Raw genomic sequence first — 5,911 nt, 5'->3', positions numbered from 1 at the left:
TACTAGTGGGTTTAATTGTGAGTTGGAATTTATTGAAAAGAGTGTCAAAAGAAAGAAAAAAATTTTATTTGTGGAATTTGGATTTCTTGTTTCTAGAACTGTAACCTTAAAAGATCTTTGATTAGTTTCGGGTCATAAATGTTAAATATCTTCCGCTGGCATTTAATTATTGATTAAATAGGTTGATTTGGATTGAAGTTTTATAGTGACGACCAAATCCTCTGACCCGGATTTGGGGGCGTAACAGTTAAGATTAAATTTCCTTAAGGATGTGTTGATCTTGATCGGTAATGATAGCCCAAGGGTTTTTCCCCTTCCACGACTAATACCAAAACCCGCTCAAAACTTGTAGTATCAATAAAATGGCACAAACGACATAACATACCTATTGGTTCGATATGTAGTATCAAACACAACATCACAAAAAAGTTTATTAGATATCAAAGAACAACGATCATCCCATATAAGACCATTCAATTTTTTTTCATCAATTAGAATTCTAATGAAAAAATTCCCATCACTTTTTTTAAGCGATACAACAAATGCAATCTCGCTTGAGCATCATTAACACCCAAGTTGCCCTTCCTAAAATCATGTACCACGTTTTTTCAATGTTGGCCATCAAAACCTACTTTTCCTCCCCATTCGTGCATCTTGTCAAAAATATTCATTTGTTATCTCAGTTGGACACCTGAACATGTAAGTTCTTAATTAAATTCCTTTGGGTCACCGTTACATGTGTTAGAAAATTGAATGTTTGGAGCTTTATTATTGTAGGCTCTTTACGTAATTTAAAAAAAAATTGAATATGGATCTATGTAATTTTCTTAGTGTAATCCATTGAGAAAGAAGTGAAAAGATACTTCTTTCTGTCGATTATATGTGTTTTGTACGGTCTAAGTTAGGATTAAGGGCTTGAGATTCTTCCTCAAGACCTTGAAACAAAAAGAATCATTCCAAAGGCCTTCAACAACATAGTCAAGGCCTTGACAGAAACAATCCTAAGGTCTTGACACATTCAATTGCGATATTAAGGTATTGAGTGTCCAGAGTGAAAGTCTTGATCTTAGTAGGCACACACACATATATATATATATATATATATATATGTAAATAAGATTAAGGATTATTGTTATATAAATAATGATAATTAGGCTCTAAAATATATATATATATATATATATATATATATATATATATGATGCTATATATACTCCTTGACAGAAAAATAAATGAATAAAGGGAAATGAGAAGAACCTTAACTACATCTCTTTTTCTCTCTACCAAATATACATACATATACTTTGATTTTCGGAGAATTGAGGTGTGATTGTTGTTCAACTTTGACCGTATATGACAAATTTATGTGTTATTGTTTTATCCTAAAAGTGAATTCGTGGCATCCTAACACAACATAGATGGGGCAAATATCTCTTCAAGATCAGTCATGTCTTTTGCAAGATTCAGTGACTCAGCTATTATACAATATTAAATACAATATAAATAAGCTTTCTTTCTCGTTATTGTTTAATATTATTATTTTTATTTATCAAATCTATTTGACCATTATTAGTTGTTTTCTTAGTTGGTTTTGATTGCCAATTCTTGAACTACAATTTATTTTAAATATAATTACCCTATTGTTGCATGTGTTAATATTTTCCAATAATCTAGAAGAGATATTTTTATTATATTCTACTAATCGTGTAGTTGAAGATGGTGAACAAAACTATTTTATTTCAAGTGGTTAATTTTTTGCCGGTACTAGTGGTACTGTACCCATCACTGTTGGGCCACGTATCGTTTTCCATACTCCATTAATCTTTCACGTATGCTTGAAAAGTTCGGTGGAGGTTCCGGTTTGTCTATGTGGTACAAAAAGATGAAATTATGGTTAACGATTAACGGTTTATGGGCGATGATATAATATAACCCATATGTTGTTAATCTTGATTTAATTAGATTTCTTAACCACCAAAAAATTCCTTATCCAAATACCCCAAAACTTTCTTTGATCTTCCTACTAAACCTTTTATCCAAATTAAAGTTTTCACTTTCTTGGATTGTGACTGTTAGTGTAAATGAATTTGGGGAAGAAAAGGAAGGGATTTTGGTAAATATATAGAGATTACTCCTTTAAAATTACTTATAAATAAATATTTAACCATGGTTAATAACTAACGAGATAAATATCCACTAATTTGTAGAATTGTCTAGAAAGTACAATTTATATATATATATATATATTCTAATATTTAGTTATCATTCTTTCTAAATTTACTAATAATAATAGGATAGAAGAAAATAATATATAATGATGATAATAATAATAATATTAATATTAATAATAATATTAATGATGATGATGATAATAATAATAATAATTATTATTATTATTATAATAATGATAATATTGGCACCCATACAATTTCTTAAATAGAAAAAAAATATAAATAAAATTTGTACTCGAAATAATCGCAATTCGAGTTTTTTTTATCATATTACTAAATGAATAAAAAATTAATTAAAGAATAATTACTAGAGCACAAATCTTAGGATATTCAAGAAATTTATTAATGCAATATTAGGATTCCAAAGCTAACACTTATTTTAGCTAAATAGACAGCTACACTCACAATTATTTTGCCCATAAAAAATATCATTATAAAATAATCAAATAATATGATTATAAGAACTTTTAAATTCTTCAATACACTCGGTTATAATTATAGAATAATAATGCGATTCTTTATTTTTCAGAAAATAAATAATTATTTAAATAGTTTCCCAGAACTTAATAATCTCATACCTAATTAAATCCCTACAAAATATCTAACGACCCAATAAGTATATATTTAAATATCATTGTGAATTAATTAATCAATAATACTTTAATAAACTAATCGATGTTCATACTTGCGATGTTCACACTTGCGATTCTAAAAATTTAATCAAATTTAAATTAATTCACGCACTTACGTTAAATCATAAATCGCGATAACGAGAGTTACTTACTTAAAATTTCTCGGGCCTTACAATTTTTGAGCGGTTTATTTACTACGAATTTTGCAAGTTAGCCTCCAAAAGAAAAATAATCCTTTAAAGATCATTTTAAAATACTTGGTCTTTATAATAAATCTAACAATCATTTTTCAAAAGTCTCTAGAACTATACTAGAGAAAATAAAACAAGTTTTGAGATTTGAATATACTCTGCTGATTTTATATAAATATTTTATGACCAAATAGACGCTATTTTTTAAACTATAATTCATTTAAAAATATTAAAAAAATCCGCTAACCACATAAGGATAACATATATTCACCTTCTCAAGCTTGGAAAATCTCATATCCACAAAATTTTTATTTAATCTCTATTTATATAATTATTCTTCTTAATTAACAATCAGAAAATAATTCAATGGTCGGCCAAATTTGAAAATTTTAACTCGACTAATCACATAAACACATAGAACTCTTTTTATATTTTACCACATTTATACTTTTCTCTCGATTTTCTTTCCTTAAATAATTCAGAATATTTGACTCGTCAAAGTGGAATGAATTAAATTTTAATATTTATTCACTAATTCACATAAATTATATAAAATCACATAATAAACAATTTATTGACATAAATATCTATGGCGAAAATCTCATATAGTACATTGTGAGCATAATTGTTAGTATGACATCAAAGTGCCCCCACTGTTGATGTAAACAAAATATTGGTTATACTGCTCATATGGCAAAAAAATGAGCCCGCCTATTAACGTAGAGTCACCTTGTCGGAACATGCGCTGATTTGGCTTCAAATACTATGAAACACCAACCTATGATGCATGTATGAATAAGTAGTGTTTGAATATTGGTATAATAAAATAATTTTTGGGTATTAAAAAGGTATTGTGTGTTATGTGTCACATGCCACGGCCCTATTGGCAACAAGATCTTGGTGTTGCCTTTCACCTTTAGCAATAATATTTAAGATGATATCAATAACAAAGAAGAATTGCCTCAATTAGGGAGTCATGTTAAAAAGTAATGGTAATTAGAAATTAACTCAAGTTGTGGGGAGTGGGGACTTACCAAAAATTATCGATCTAAATACAAAAGTACGAAGGTAAAAGACTAAATCCACTAACGAAGATAAGAGTTGATTCCATAAAAGTATTTAAATATGATTCTTAATCTAACAATAGTAGTTCTTGTAAACTCAAATGATGATATATTGAGTCATTCTACTTGAGATAGAGTTAGAGTTGTTAGGCAGAGAAGGGAGATATTCAATCTTTCGGAGATGGGACTCATATGTGAGGTTATGGATATAACGATACAAGTCAGAGATCACTTCACTCTCGTGAACTATTCCCTCAAGAAAACTAATGTGAGCCATCAGCCTGTGATTTTGTACAAGTGATTTCTCTACAATTACTTGGTCGCACTTAAGTAAAACTTGATCAAAAGTTGCAACAAAGTTTGTAGATCAAAAATTGATATTGTTATAACACATTATTTATTAAAAATCTACAATATTTTCCTCTTGAATCAGCATGGTTAAACATATCATCCATTGGAAAGTTATCATCTAACTAGTACAACATCAACAACTTTTTTCATCTTGTCTCCTTTGATCTCGTATATACCATCTTTCACCATCATACAAGAACATGAGATTTTTGTGAAAACAGGGCCTTTAACGACCGCAATTTTGATTGTTATAAGGCCCAACTTGTTCGGTATTAAAAAATAACGACTCGATACCGTGACGGTCAGATTCCCAACTCGTTATTTACTAATTTTAGTCAAATTTTACGTCGACTAACCCAGACTACTGCCACGTGTGCAACTAATACCAACCCAGACTACATACCTTAGGATTTATGGGTAAAATATTAATACTTTAATTGTCAAAAGGTCAATAAATCTTTCAGTTCTTTAATAAAAAAAATATTTCAGTTCTTTAATAAAAAAAATTTGTCTTTTATGCCACTAATATTCCAAACACATCCTAAGTTAAGTCTAAGGGCTCCTACTACACATATGAAGAAATTACATACAATTTAGCAAACCAAAAATTCTATAGCAATTCCCATAAGGTTGAGGCTGTTTGCTCTCATGATTTCCAAACTGAGTTTCATCTTTGTTATTAAAATTTCCAAGACGACAAACACTCATCCCATAAATAAAGAGTAGTTGGAGAAAGTCATCAAACCTAATGCAGTGTGTTCTTCTTTTGTGACATTTTTAATTTCTTGTAATGTTGTTAATCATGTTTTATGGGCCACCCCTTTACTCTCCCATGGAGCTCAACCATTCCCCAAATTCATCTTTATAAATATTTATGTTCACATATTTTTTAATTCTATTTCTTGGCATCTTTGTCAAATATTAAATAATCGTCCCTTTTTATTTTCTAAGATATTTTTTCCTAATTGTCTTCCACCCCTCCTTTTTTGTTGCTTAATATATTTTTTGTTAATTTTCTTTCATGTGAATTCACGAGTAAATATTACAAATTGATGAATAATTCATAAATTTTACCCTTTACCTTTGGGTGCAATCTGATCTTATTAAATTCAATAGCTCGTGGGGAAATGAGAGTAAATAACATAAAAGAGTTTCTAAGGAGGTATTGTAACCCTTGTGATATAATATATTAAGGGAAAAATATTGATTTTTGAGTGACAAAATAAGTGGGCTATGACCAATTTTGGTTGAAAATAAACCATTTCCTACATATTTGCTTTGTTCGAACTAGTCAAGTGGTAAATAATGAGTTAGTCTTTTATAATTTTCAAAATTGACCTAAAATCGCTCATTTATGACTTTTTTAGTTTTTTAAATTTTGGCCCCACAAAATTGCATGACTGTATTGAGGCAAGTGTGAGGAAGGCCAAGACACATAACCA

This window comes from Apium graveolens, unplaced genomic scaffold, assembly GCF_009905375.1.
Source record: "Apium graveolens cultivar Ventura unplaced genomic scaffold, ASM990537v1 ctg3540, whole genome shotgun sequence".
Lineage (NCBI taxonomy): Eukaryota > Viridiplantae > Streptophyta > Magnoliopsida > Apiales > Apiaceae > Apium > Apium graveolens.
Note: the sequence above shows the minus strand (reverse complement) of the source record.